We start from the raw sequence: 15814 nt of genomic DNA on the forward strand, positions 1-15814 counted from the left end.
TCAGGCCAGTCCAGTTTTGTCTTCATATGGACTGCCTTTGTACGTACAGTATAGCTCTACCCCACTTCCACTCCCCCACCCTGGATGATTACTAATATCAGGGGGTCCTTGACATGCCAGAACTCTTTTGTCTTGTTGATGTTGATCTGCAGGTGGTTCTCCCTGAACCACAAGACAAAGTCTTCCACCAGTCTTCTGCACTATGACTAGTTTCCTTTACCAATACAGTCTATGATGGAGGAATCATCTGAGAACTTCAGTAGACAGCAAGATGGCTGGTATTATAGACAGTGAACTAGAGAGGATTAAGGATGGTTCTGTGAGGTGCCCCAGTATTACACACTTTAGTGTTGCATGTAATGATAGCATTACATATTGTTATAGCTGTAGCAGACAAACAGATGTCCTGACAGGGATGTTGCCTGCCAGGAAGAGTCATTGCCACAGTGTAATGTTTGGCAGTGCAACTCTGGTCTGGCTCCTGTCTGGACACCCGCAAGTTTGGGAAGAAGGCTCTGCAGAGTTACTCAGGGTCAGTCTGAGGTGCTGCCCGGAGAAGACTACCATATTATATGGCATTTCTTTCTGGAAGTTCTGGAAGTACTTTCCAGGTCTGAGGTAAAGGAAGCTACCCAACCTCTCTCATGTAGAGTCAGGAGGTGAATAACACTAGCTTGAGAGGAGTGGAGAAGAAGAAAGAAAGTTGGGATGAAGAGAATAAAATATCGGTGTCATTGAATATCCCTTGGAGGCCAATTAAAATCGTTTATAAATGAAAAGAGTATGACACAGTAGTAAATGTTCCTAGAGCAGGCCATCTAAAAAACTGAGTGATCTATCTATCTATCTATCTATCTATCTATCTATCTATCTATCTATCTATCTATCTATCTATCTATCTATCTATCTATCTATCTATCTATCTATCTATCTATCTATCTATCTATCTATCTATCTATCTACTGTATCTATCTATCTATCTATCTATCTATCTATCTATCTATCTATCTATTGTACACTTTTTTCTTTTTCTGTTTGTAATTAACAAAAACTGAAATGATTTTTATAACATCCCTTGGTGTGCAAAAAAGTGTGACATTCATTTGAGAATTCAACATTTTCTCTGTGTTTATTGATGTTATTTCATTATGTCTGCTAAATTAATTCATAATGTAAATACATCTACACCAACTACAACTGGAATACTGTATGTGTGGTGGTCTTAAGGTAGCGGCACTGCTACTAGCCATGCAGCTCAGATATACCAAGTCTTGTGGTTTTACTTGTGAATGGTACAGTTTTTGTTAAAGAGTCTCATTACCCTAAAAAACATCTAAAAAACTGAGTGATCTATCTATCTATCTATCTATCTATCTATCTATCTATCTATCTATCTATCTATCTATCTATCTAGTTTAATTAGATGCAGGGAAATCTCATCTGTCCTACACATACATCACTCTGCATAATGTAAATATTGCTGGGAATAACTGCAAAATTATTATCTTTGTAGAACAACACCTACTTTAGTGATTTTAATCAAATCGATTGATTTATTTTTAAAGGAGTGAGGTTAGTTTTTGTTATGGACAATCGAAAACCAGAACTAAAAATTCATAAATATGCCAATCAAACAGTAAATCCATCAACACCAAAACTCATTTCACAAAGGAGTAACCAAACCTCAGGTCAAGGTCAATGCCAGTGAATTGCTTTTAATTAATTTACTTGAATGAATTAATAGTTGATGATTTAATAATTAATTATTTTAATTGTTAATATGAATAGAGTACCTTTGTGTATTTATACAGGAAGTTTCATATTTCTCCACATTCTCAAAGCCAGTCTCCATTGCTAAGGTCTAGCGTGTCTAGGTCTTTGCCACCTGTGCTTGCCAATAAACTGACATTGCACCCAATTGTCACCCTTCGTCTTGCTGATGGTGAGTCCACAAGATGGCTCTGCATCTCCATTTCAAACTGAGCCCAGCCAGGTTATGTAAATTGTCCAATCATGAGGTGCTTGCCAGGGAATGTCATCTCCATGCCTGGCTCTAGTAGTGGTTCCTGGTAACCTACTACATGAAGGGTACATATTTTTTTATTTTGTACCTTCAATTTGAACTGTTCTTTATCTGACCTTTCAGCCCAATTCTCTTTGCCAAGGAAGACCTTACCAGGAATGCAAAGCTCCAGAGACTTAGTGCTGAGTATCAATAAGGGGCACAAGCTCCATCACCATGTCAAGTAGATTTGAAACAAGAATATGACCATGTCCCTTGTCATATATTGTGTGAGGAGCTGCAGGAATATTGGATAACAGGGCCACTCTTGTGTGTCATTCATTCCCTCTATGGATCCAGTGAGAGCTGTGTCCAAATTATTGGCCTTAAGTCATATTTGTTCACTGTGGGTGTTGGGCTCCATCAAGGCTGTGTCTTGTCACCAGTAATGTTTGTGGTTTTCATGGACAGGATATCAGGACACATCTGAGAATGTGAGTATCTCCAGTTGGGGAGTCTGGGGATAGCATTGTTGTTTTTTGCAGGTGAAGATGTCCTCTTTGTCTAATTTGTCTGTGACCTTTGTCATGCACTTGAGCAATTCACTGCTGAGTCTAAGATGGCTGGAAAAAAGATCAGCACCTTCAAGTCCAAGGTCATGGTTCTCTCTTGGAAAAGAGTTGATTACTCTGTTTGGGTGAGTGGGGAATAATTCATCTTACTGGAAGAGTTCAAGCATGTTGGGATTTTGTTCACAAGTGACAGTTAAAGGGAACATGAGATTGACAGGCAGATTAGAGTGGCAGTTCTGTGGGCATGGAAAGGGAGCTGAGTCTAATGACAAAGTTCACAGTTTTACTGGTTGATCTACATCCCTGATCTCACTGATGACCATGAGTTGTGCGTAATGGATGAAAGAATGAGATCTCAAGTACAAGTGGCAGAAATGAGGTTACTTCACAAAGGTGAATGGGATGACACTGATAGGATGAGAAGCTCATCAATTCGGGAGCGCCTCAGAGGAGAGTCCATGCTCCTTCTGATTGAGAATAACCAATTAAAGTGGTTTGGGCATGTTGTAAGGATGCATTTAGGTGGCCCCCCAGGGCCGCTCACAAATTGGAGGGATTACACCTGGGAATTCCCAAAGAAAAGTTGGAATCTGTAGTCTGGGACAGTGAGGTTTGGACTGACCTGCTTGGCCTGTTGCCACTCTGACCCTCACTGAGAAAAGTGGATAAGAAAATTGGATGAGTGACATTTGTTTGGTTATGTTGTCCACCAAAAGGGTTGTTTCTTTTTTGTCTTTTCTTGACATAATGTTTTCATTATTTAATTTTCGTTGTCACACTAAAGTTTTTTTTGATCTTTTCCTCTCTAAAAACCTTAAAGTCCATGCCTAGTATCCTTTATCAGCTTGTAAACCATATAAAGCGTCTAGCAAAAATAAAATTATTCTCTAGCAGTACATTAGAAACATTCAGAGAAAACTACTTGATTTAAAGTAGGGTTTCATATAAAAACATTCAAGATGTATTTCTATTCTTTTGGAGTGGGTAGAAATAATTGATGCGGTTGGAACGCCTGATGAAGATGCTCCCTCTCTGTCTCCTGATAGATATGTTCTAAACACATCCTTCCATGAAATACCCAAAAACAGAATCAATACATAGTAGAAGTGTTCAATTTTAAAACTTACTGCAAAAAAAATCCATAGAAAGAGCTAGAACCTGTTACTGTACAAAGAGAAAGGTAGAATCTTGTCAAGCCTGCTCAGTTTTTTGCTAGTGTGATGCATGCTAAGATAAGTAAGCAATCTAGAAAATGCATAGACAGATAGATTGATGGAAAAATACAATTAAATAGTTTGTTATGTATCTCTTTATTTAATCATTATCTCAAAAAAGGGGCAAACATTCATTAATACACATAGAAAATATCTGAATTTTAAACACTGGTTTGAAGTTGTCAGCATAAGTATCTGAAGGAGAGCTGTTTTCCTATGTTGACCTAAGATTTTCACCAGTAGGGTGAACCTCTTCCACTAGTACAGGGTGACACAGAAAAACGGGAACTTTTGAAAAACCCAATAAAAATGGAAGAAATCCAACAAAAACATTTTTATTGACAGCAATTAAACCACTACAACTTGCCTTTTAAGAGACAGTAATCCAAATTATCAATGTCTGAAAATTACGTCCTGTAGATGGTGTCCTCCTGTATGTATGCATTCTTCCAATCTGCTGTTGAGGTTCCCCATTGATTGCTGCAACATCTCAGCTGGGATACCACGAATTTTGTCTTGAATTCTTTGTTTCAATTCATTCAGTGTCCTTGGCCGAGTCGTGTAGACCCGACTCTTAAGGTAGCCCCACAAGAAAAAATCACAAACTGACAAATCCGGTGATCTTGAGGGCCAGGGAATGTCACCGAATCTTGAGATGACACGCTTACCGAACGATTCTCGCACAGCTGCCATTGATTGCCTTGCAATTGATTACTAAATTACTAAATGGCGAGATTGTTTACAGCTCAAGGTCCCTGTTCCGCAGTGCTGCCAACTGTACACGGCTGCCACTACACATTTCAAAATTTCCCGTCTTTCTGTGTCACCCTGTATAATGATTCAGATGACAGACACTGCATTTAATTCAGATTTTGTCTTCCTTGCCCTCAATTCAAAATACTAAGTGCAATAGTTCTATGTTCTACCAAATAAACATTCTGGATGAAGACCCTGATTTTCTTCAGGTTTTGTAGTGGCCATCAAGAACTGGTAAATCAGTTAGGTGACAGAGGGAGATATCACCTGAGGGGCACCATTTACAAAGGTTAAAGGGCACAAACTCTAGCAGCAGCCAACCCAGTTCATCAAATTCTAATAATATTGACTACCCATTATCGTCAATGAAGGGCAATATTCATCCACCCAGCCTAGGGCTCCATATGGGCTTCGACTGGCACTGTGGCCATCACCAACTTGAACTTCTTATGCTTTCTTTAGAACAACTGAGGATACAACAGAAACAGTTCCTGAGGAACCAGCTAACACAACAATTTCTGTGTAGATGACTGTCTTGCTGCTACATGCCTTCAAAATGCTGTAATACCAATCAGAAGTATTTTCCAAGAAATGGGAATTTCCCTCTGAAACATAAGGCTTGAAGATCTCTTAGCAATGTATTGCTCATTCTTCTGTTGCAACATAATTTGCAATATAACCTTAAGAGTGAACATTAGTATGATCTGTTATTCATTTTCAGTTATGGCAATTTTGTATTGCAGATTCAAGTTAATTATAGGGATTGCTAATGCATCTGCGTTTGTTGAGGGTTTTGAAAATAGTTCAAAATGTAGCTATCAGAAAGTTTCAAGCAATTAGTATTGTCAGGGATGCCAGGGGCCACGACCCGGCCGGGACGTCATGAGGGACCGTATGTGGGTCTGTGCCCACCCTGGATCACGTGGGGGTCGCCTTCCTGGTTGCTTTGGGGGCCACGGGTACAGGGCATGGAAGCTCCACCCTGTAGGGGCCCGTGGTCTCCGCCAGGAGGCGCCCCAATGCCTTGGGGACCTGTTACCCCAGCACTTCCACCACACCAGGAACACCTGGGGCTCATCCGGGGACTGTATAAAAGGGGCCGTCTCCCTTCATTCGAGGCTGGAGTCAGGAGGCGGAAGGACAAAGCTCAGAAGAGCTGTGGAGACGGCCCGAAGAGAAAGGCATTGTGGCCAGGACTGTGATTGGGGTATTTGTACACGTGACTGGAGTCTGAGTGACCAATGAACTGGGGTCTTTGTGGCCATATCATTTTGTATATAGTGTAAATAAACGTGTGTTGGTGTTTTAACAACATGTCCGCCTGTCTGTGTCCGGGCCGGGTTCACAGTATGTATATATATATTAGTTGTCACAGGTGGCTGGGGGTGGTACCCGGCCAGGATGCCCAGGTGGACTGGAGGAGGGCTTACGCCTCCCCAGACCACGTGGGGGCGATCGCCCTGGTGGCCATGGGGACCACAGGTACAGAGCTTTGAAGCTCAGCCCTATAGGGGCCCATGGTCACCACCATAGGGTGCCCCAATGCCTTTGGAGCTCTGGACCTCCACACTTGCCGGGAGACACCTGGAGCACATCCAGGTGTGTATAAAAGGGGCCGCTTTCCTCCATTTAAGGCTGGAGTCAGGTGGAAGAGGACAGAGCTCGGGGGGAGAGAAAAGAGGCGGCCTGAAGAGAGTGAGGCATTGTTTTGAGAGCCTGGACTTTAGGGTGATTGGTGCTGCGGCATTGGGTTGTGTGTGTTCCACCTTTGTATGAATTTGTAAATAAACATGTTGTGGTGCTTAAAAACATGTCTACCTGTCTGTGTCCGGCTGTTCCCCACATAGTACATCAAAAACTCCACAGTCCAAGTGTCTTCATTTATATGAGTCATTTATAGAATAACATCCACAAGGTATAGAGGGTTGTGTCTTGAGTAATGGTAATAGATTGGGCGTTAATGATTCTAGATTATTTGGGTCATTGGATGCCTTTATAAGGGGTTTGTTGTTGATCAACTCAACCTTACACACTCAACCTTACACATCACTGTTTGCAGACTTTCATCACCCAGTGTTGGTTGGTTAAGTACCGAGGTTAGAATTTTTCTTATAATTCTAATATATCTTTCTCATACTCTGTATGAGTGAGAGTCTGATGGTGGGTTAAAAATCCATTTGATTTCTTTCTTTGTCATAACATTCATTATTTATTTTTGGTCAAAGTGTTTAACTGCTTCACATACAGTAGCTCTCTTTTAGCTCCAATGATATTTGCTTCATTATCTAAGCATGTAATTTTAACTCTTCCTCTTTTGCAAATGAATTGATGTATGGCATCAGCTTAAGAATTTTTGTCTAAACTGTATAAAATCTCAATGCCAACAGCTCTGATTGTTACACAAATGAAATTACTCCAAACCTCTTGACCAAACTTTTATCTTTATCTTTTTATCTTTTAAGTTGATAAGGTCCAAAATAATCATCTTCAGCATTGACAACAGGTGGTGGGTCAGGTAGCAAATACTCTTCTGACAAATCTCATTGTTTGCTCTCCTGTTTTAGCACTTCATCTTCTGCATGTTGTGCGCTTTGAAATGATTTTCTTGGCAATTGAGTTACTATGAGGTATCCAATATTTCTGGTGTAACTGTGCCAGCATATAATTGCACCTATAATGTTCAATTTCCTTATGGACGTTCTGCAATAAAAAACAAGCAATGATCTCAGATTGTAGGTAGACACGTAGAGAGAAATATGAACTGTTAGATTGGCTTACAAATAGAACAATGGCATACAGTTTTCTGACTTAAAGTGTAACTGCGTTTGTCCAAGGTTTCCAAAATTCTACAGCTTCAGCTTACTTCATGAAACAATTTAATCAATAAGTGTTACACATATGCAAATAATTCCAAAGCCCAAGTATCTTCATTGTAAAAGTTTTAGTAAAAGTCATAGCTAACAGTCCATACATAAAATTTAGAAGAAAATTGATAATACACAAACACACAGAAAAACTTCTTATCTGCTCTGAGGTGCAAATGCGAAAGAAGAGAACCAAAGAAAAGTTGGGGTGCCAACCGAGCCACACCTTTTACTTCAAGTGTCCAAAAGTACAGAAAAAAAAATGAACATGCAGTGGAGCAACAGAAATAAGTTATAACAATGGCCTTTCTAGCCTCTGTGACCTCTCAGATAAATCAGCTCTCTTGAGTAGGTCTGGGTTGGGAAGCTTCATCATGTGAAGCTTCATCATGTGAACCTGAACCTCCCGAGTAGAAGAGGTGTGGCTTAGCTGATGGTGGGCATGGCTTAGATGGCTTCGCTGGGAGGGTTCTTGGAGCTACAGAGATAAATAGGAGATGGCATTGTTAGTGGTGGCTCCCCCTCTTGCTCTGAGAGGGTTTTGCATACCTTGTCAGAGACTGGAAGTTGATCCTCAGGTGCCTGTGCATGACACGCTACATTTCTTAAAGTTTCTGTATGTTATTAGATACACTAAGACTGATGTTTAATGTGTGCACATGGCAATCAGATAATTACTGTATATACCTTTATGCTTTTTTGTCTGTAAGTTCATATCTCTATTTGGCTGTTTATCTACAATCTGAGCTTATTATGTTATTGAAATACAGGAATATAGAAGAGCATTAAGGATATTTCATTAAAATATCAGCTAATATAGGATAAAACATGTCTTCCATTATCTATGTAGCTACTTTCATTCCATTCACTTTAAGTAAAAGCTTATGAAAATTTACCATTAACATTAACTTAAAAGTTTTTGCTGTTACATCTAAATTAAAACATTAATATGAAGCCAAAAAACTTGGGCTAAATAATCTTGCTTGATGTTATGTGCACATCTCCAAGTTAAAAGGGACAGCTATTGTAAACTTAGGAGTTCCAAAGAACAAAAGTCCCAAAAGTTTCCAAAGCACTTCCGATAATACCCACTAGAAGAGAAAAACATCATCAAACTCCCTGGCTAGATACAAATGGGCCTCGAAGAATCTTTATAAGATAAAAGATAAGTTCTTCACAAAATGCTCTTTAATACAATGAAGATCTATAAAGCCCAAGAACCAAAGGGATTTCCCAAAAACAATAAGGCAATCCAAGGCACACAAAATCACAATACAACATTTGATAAAGAGACATAATCAAAAAACAGAGCAAGAAGATCAAAATCCCAATAAATACAACAGCATAGAAAAGCCACCAAAACTCCCAGTCTACATTCGCAATGAACCGCCAGGAACTATAGGAGACCCTCTGAATTTATGGGATGGAGGGCAGCTCCTGGCAGTGGCAGGCAGGTGCCTCCCATAAAACACATTAGAATACCATAATGTACACAAAGCACATAATGCATAAATGTAAGATTAACATAAAACAATGACCAAAAAGTGAACAACAAATATATACATTAAGAATATGAGCCCCAGCCAGGGGAGGAACCTTGGCTGATATAAAGCAACAGCCAAAAATGGAGACTCTTAAAAATGAAGCCGGAGTCAAAATACCGAAAGAAGCCTCTCTACTGGTTAAATAAATGAAACTAATTAGAATCACAAAGACTTGTTTTGTTTATTCGCCAAGAGATAACTGAGAGATGTAAAGGCACTGAATTTACAGTACATGCAATGACTGTAGTGTCATTTGTGCAAAATCCAGAGACGGCTCTAGGCTTAGGCCTTGGCATGCAAGAGGGAACCAAAAAGTCATTTTGTATACCATTGCTAGGGTGTCAATTTCTAAGGGACACCTCCTATGTTATGGAAACGTTCTTGCAGATCTACATCACGGTCTCTATGTTGAATGTCTGTTTTTGGACCCTTGCATCTGAGTCTGTCTTGGGGTGCAGTATACCCTTCAGATGGCCCAGGTGACAGGTCAACTCACATGATGACTAAATGGTGTTTCATAAACACAAAATGACACGACATTAAAAAAGATACTAACATTTTAAAAGTAAACACAGAGAAGAAAATAAACAGCAAAATCAGATTCCTTACAAAAAATACTTAGAAAGGTGACATGAAACCCGCATACAAACTTCAAAAAAGAACAAAAAAATCATAACACTTTTTTTAAATGTGAAGCAGCTGAAAGCTTTTATGAAAGCGAGTGTCAGGAGGAGACAAGAATGTGGTGAATTGGACTAGCAGGAGGTCAAAATACAAGATACGAAATGAGATCCAAAATCAACAGTCAAAGTTCATACCACTAAACTAGAAATTCAAAGTACAAACCCTGAAAAATAGTTAGAAAATTCACTATGAGGTTGATTTTAGAATCAGTCCAAAACTGGGATTTCTGCACTAACCCACCATCAACTCAAGTACTCTCTGGGAGATAGAATCAGGCATCATGTGATGTAAACCACTACTTCGTAGTAACCATAATGAAGACAACCTAAACCACGAGGAAAACCAGACAAAATGGCAGAAGTCAAGATAAAAACAAAATCCTCTGAATGGTGGCAGAATGATTTAAAAAAAAACATAATGTTAAAAAGCTGGCACCCTGCCCAGGGTTTGTTTCCTGCCTTGCACCCTGTGTTGGCTGGGATTGGCTCCAGCAGACCCCCGTGATCCTGTAGTTGGGATATAGCGGGTTGGATAATGGATGGATGGATAATGTTAAAAATGAGTGCTAATTACAAATATGAACAATGCATATTCCAAAATTAGAAAAATAAATTCTAAGAGGCAAAAAGAACAGACTCTTGAAAGCCTGTATGCACTTTTAATAATGACAATAGAAAGTGCAATTACAAAAAAATATATATATGCCCAACGAGCTTCTTCCAGCCACACAATGTGGCCAAAGAGGGTCCTGCAAATGACTATCCGCACCTTGGCGGTGGCCACAGGCCCCAGCAGGGTTGAACTTCTATGCTCATGAACCCGTAGCCCCACTGGAACCAAAGGGGGCTGCCCTCTGTTGGTCGAGGGAAGAAACTGTCCTGGATATACTCTCTACCCCCAGTCCTTCCATAATCAGGGTGTCCTGGCCAGGTAGGTGCCCCAGCTGTCCACCACAATATATATATATATATATATATATATATATATATATATATATATACTCAAAACATACATATTAAATGAAACAGAAAGCTTCCTATTGCTAATCAAAATTAAATGTACAATGATACTCTTTTGAAGGCAAAGTTTAGTAAGCAACATGACATGACCTCTGGTGATGTTTGTATGTTCGTAGTTACTGAAGTTTCTTTTTATAGAAACAAACACTGAAGATTTCCTAATAGTCTGGTACACATAATGCTTAAGAATTAGTCTGTCAGCCACTTCCTAACCCAATTTGTCCTGTAGTGGGTTGCAGGGGCTTGTCCCAGATAGCACAGGGCGTATCTTTGTACAGATACTCATGTTTTGTCATCTGCAATGGCGCAGGACTGAAGTTTGCATGAATAGTGAATACTGTACATCTTCTTCCTCAACAGATCATGTCTACTAAGAGAACAAGCTGTTTGATTTGCAGAGGATCATTGGAGTATGTGAAGATGGTGCGTCTATCTGAAGTTGCAGAAAGAACTGGATGGATAACTTCTGATGTAAAATGTGTGCCATCATTTGGTAGGTAAAGGATCACAAACGTACTGTGCAATAGAACCTTCCAGAAGAACTGAAAACTGGACAAATCAACACCTACACTGGATGGCAGTTATATAATGCAGAGCCACAACTGTACAAATCCAACATCACTCACTAACAATAAGTGTCAAAAGACAATCAGCCACTGCCTCTGTCAGCTTAGTATGAACATAAAGGACTTGGCTGGTTTTGATGAAACGTTATTAGACAGAATGAAGGATGATTTTGATCCAACAACTCCATGAGAAAGGATTTTTCCAGAGATTCATTGTTAAAAAGCATACATCACCAAAATTAAGCATCATGGTTTTCGACCTACAGGATCCAAGTTAGTTATCAGTGTGCACATCATAACTGTCTAAATATCTTGTTTACTATATTGGAATCACTTTCATTGGCACAGATGGAAACCGAGTATTCCAGCACAATAATGGATAACCACACTTTGTTGCTTTCCAGGTCCCCTGAAGCTCTTGATTTTATTCCAAACAGACATTTTTGGGACCTTATTGGCAGACATCTGGATTCTGCTTGCCAGGCCCAGCCACAATTATGTCTCAGCTAACCAGGAACACAAAGTAGGAAGTGGAATAATATCCCACAGAAAAGTATCCAAGCTCTGATTGACTCAATGCAACTTTAAGTTCAGGCGTGTCATTATGATAATGGTGAATCTGCTATTATGAGGATTTTGGAAAAAAACATTAACCCATTAAAAGTGCATAAGAACATAAGCAATATGACAAACGAGAGGAAACTATTCAGTCCATCACGTCTGTTTGTTTACCTAAAAGCTGTCCCAAAGTTGATAGAAACTGAATAAGATCTTCATGGTCCTATAATTTATTTAAAGCACTTCATACTTGATTTTCTGGGTTCAATCTATTTACAAAGTCTTGGAAAATTCATAAAAACATGTTTATTATGTGTGGACTGTGGATATCTTTGTGCAAGATTATGAAAGGAATAAAGATATTACAGGTGTGGCAAAATTACATATTACCAAGAACATTTTCACCACAGATTTTGTTGACCTAATTTGTATATAAATCAAATTTTGTTGGCATCCTAAAACTATATCCAGAAGTAAATATTTTGTGTTTATTACACCAAGAATGTCCTTGTCACCAGAAGCAGAAAAAGGTATTTTGAAATGTAGGATGTACACTGCGACTAAAATTCTCAGTTCTGTTCTTTAACTGGAGTTACCCAATGGCCTAGCAGTTAATACAGAAGCCTTAAAGCTTTGGGTTTGAGTTGGAGTCTGGTTACTCTCTATGTGCAGTTTGCATGTTCTGTCTGTTTAATTTACCATCAGGTGCTCCTGGTTCCCCCAGTATCCCATAAAAGTGTGTTACATTAATTGGAGTCTCAAAAAATTTCTGGTTTGAATGCGTATAAGTGCAAATATCCCTTCTGATGTACTGGCATCATTGATTTTGGTAGACTGAGACCCTAAACTGGGTTAAGTAGGTACAGTATGTAACAAATGTCACAACAGGATGTATGCACTCTTCAGAAATGAAAATTAGCTTATTTAATTTGTGATTTTCTTGTGTATAAATAATGCGAACTTCATAGATAGGGTAGTCTTCCGCGGGAATGACAAGTTGATATGCAGATATATTTTTGAGGCTCCAATCCTGCAGTCTTCAGCTACTTTAGGATTTGAAACAAAAATAATGCATGATGGTGCTCAAAAGAAACTAAAAATGTTGCCACTGTAACGCCCTTGCTTCTGTTCAGGGGGACTTCTTCGATTATTATCAGGATGTGGAGCTCATTTGCTCAGGTCACTTAGACGACAAGTAGGGACACCTCCTTACGGGAGGCCATGATTTTATGGACAGGAAAGGGCTGAGTAAGTCACCTTCACTGTGTGGTTTCTCTGCACTGTGGATGAAGAAGAAGAAGAAGAAGAAGAAGAAGAACACGTTAGTGGCAGTGCCCCCTCTTGGCTCGGTGTGGTACCACATACCTGGGAGGAACTCGAAGGATGCCCCTCTAACGTGCATGTGTGACAACAGATAGGTAGATAGATAGATAGATTATCAACTCTGTAAACTGCAATAAATAAATACATGTACTAATTAATTAATGTCCATAGTCTATTATAAAAAGAACAACACAAGAAATCGTAAGAAAATATTTAATAGCCCTTTATAAGGCTAGATGTTACAACAATTGGAAGTCATTTTGAAATAAACTAATAAAGTAAACCACATTCAACGTCAGATGGTTCAAAATGAACATTGACATACATTTCTGAGGTTATTATGCAGAAGAACCAAAAGTGGCAGAGTCATACGCAAGGCTGGTCATTGGTCCTCATCTGGGTCTTTATCTTCAGCTCTGGAGGTGGAAAGGAAAATATGTAAGTGGAGGTGTCCCATACAACTCCTTCCTCTACTGTACCCTTTGTGACAAAGGTGCTATGTAGCGCCCGACCTGGCACAGACTCACTCAGGCATGTGTAAAAATACACAACACTTTTATTTTCTTCTGCTGGGGGGCACGTGTTCCCTGTGAACGCCTCCAGCCACAACACAGTCCCAAAAGCACTTAATATAAACCACACATCTCTCCACCTTGGCACCGCCATTCCTCCCAGGCAACCTCGTCCCCTTCCTCCCAATTCTGGCTCCAGAGTGGTGGATGCCGGCCCTTTTTATAGCCCACCCGTAAGTGCTCCAGGTGCTTGATCACCTGTTGCTAATTGCACTTCTGGGAGGGGCTGTAGAGGTGTCCAGGTTGGCTCTGGGATCCATGCAGCACCCCCTGGTGGCCACCCCAGATCCCCACTGGGTTGTGGAGAGCCCATGGAACCCTGCGGGAAACTGAGGCACCATCGTCAACCAGGGAGGCTGCCACCAAGCATCCCGGAGGTGGTACTGTGGAGCCCATGGCTGCTCCCCCGGAACATAAGTAGAATGGGAGTCCCGGCCGCCCACCACACCTTAAAAATAGAACCCGGTTGAAGTCACACAATAATTATGCCTATGACTCTATTTAAAGCAAGTATATAAACATGGCAGATAAATGAAAGCAATACAAAGTGGGTTTTCAAAGAAACGTCATATTGCACATATAAAACAACAACCTAACTCTTCAGTTAAGCATTAATGTAAATTGTCATTTGGGTCAATAATCTTGGTGTGAGATCATTTATTTTAAACTCTTGATTTTTTTGGCATATACTGTATGAAAAAGCAAGGTTTTGTGCACTTTTTGGTTGTGGTCCAGTCTGTGGGAAACCAATATCTCTCTATTATATAAAAAAAAATCTTGGGTCGAGACGTGATTTTCTCGGAGACACTTTGACGTCCCGTGAGAGGAGGACAGCTGCTGTACAGGCTTTTAAATGTTTGAAGCGCTGTGTGACATGCAGATCACACAGAACAGCACAAGCAGCAGCAGCAGCAAGCCAGCTGATCGAGCATAGAGGAGTTAAAATAAATGTATTTGTTTCCCATTGTATCACCATTTAAGAGGGGCTTTCGGAGGATTGACCGCATCTCCTTAGCATGTCTTCAGCCTCCCTCCTCACTATGTGAGAGGCAGAGACGCGAAGTGGCTGGCAAGTAGTGCGGCCTTGTGGGGGAGGTGGGGCGGGATTGGGGGCACAAACCTAGTTTTAATTAAAAAAAAAAAACAAAAAAAACAGAAAGCCCCAGAAGGTAGCCTACCAGGCTCACCTAAGATATGTGGTAGCACTGTAGCACTGTTGCTAACAGTCTTGTCTCCTTTTCCCTCACAGCCTCGAGACACTGAGCAATAAAGCCAAAGAAGCCCCGCCCCTACTGGTCCATTTGGTATAAGAGGGAGATGTTTCCAGGAGGTGGCATCTCATTTTGGACCTGACTGCTATAGAGAACATGAGAGAGAGAGAAAATGCATCCTTTAAAGTGTACTGTTTTGTCCCGACCTTAGAGTGTCCTTGAGCATGTGTTTTATTTACAGTTTTCTATTTTGCTGGAATTTAATAGAGTTTTGCCCAGTTGGTATGTCAAGCATTTCGTTTTTGCCCCGCCTCATTATTCGTCCTACACTATCAGTGCTGTTGAAAAGATGGCCTTCAAATATTGAGAAATTCAGACTTTTTCCAAAGTATTCCAATACACCTATCAACCTGACAGGAATTCACAGTCTTAAGATGTTTAAAATCAGATTTCCTTGGACAAATACTATTTTCTGATTGAAATGATTCCACTTGATTATCTGGTAAGAGTGAGTGAGGTTGTGAGCTCTCAGCTGACAGCCTTTGCATACACAGCAGTTGTACTCACATGGGCTAATTTATTTTTTATTGGATTTAACACATTGAAGTGAAATACCAGAATGGGCCTGTCAATAACATTTTGGAGTCAAAGTGTACAGTTGTGCTTGAACGTTTGTGAACCCTTTAGAATTTTTTATATTTCTGCATAAATATGACCTAAAACATCATCAGATTTTCTGTCAAGTCCTAAAAGTAGATAAAGAGAAACCAGTTAAACAAATAAGATAAAAAATTATACTTGGTCATTTAATTATTAAGGAAAATGATCGAATATTACATATTTGTGAGTGGCAAAAGTATGTGAACCTTTGCTTTCAGTATCTGGTGTGACCCCCCTTTACAGTAATAACTTCAACTAAACGTTTCCGG

The 15814-nt window shown here is 39.9% G+C and overlaps 1 long non-coding RNA gene across 2 annotated transcripts in view; it reads left to right on the forward strand.

The window, feature by feature from the left end:
• The window catches only part of LOC120537013, a 75725-nt gene extending 60161 nt beyond the window's left edge, over nucleotides 1-15564 (forward strand). Inside the window, exons 2-3 of one of the 2 annotated variants that reach the window (XR_005635247.1) lie at nucleotides 11016-12309; nucleotides 14924-15564. This is a non-coding gene — a long non-coding RNA (uncharacterized LOC120537013). Of the gene's footprint in view, nucleotides 1-11015; nucleotides 12310-14923 lie in introns of those variants that run through there. The other variant, XR_005635246.1, reaches the window with a different exon arrangement.
• Nucleotides 15565-15814: the final 250 nt, after the last annotated feature.

The sequence above is a fragment of the Polypterus senegalus genome, chromosome 10 (assembly GCF_016835505.1).
Source record: "Polypterus senegalus isolate Bchr_013 chromosome 10, ASM1683550v1, whole genome shotgun sequence".
Lineage (NCBI taxonomy): Eukaryota > Metazoa > Chordata > Cladistia > Polypteriformes > Polypteridae > Polypterus > Polypterus senegalus.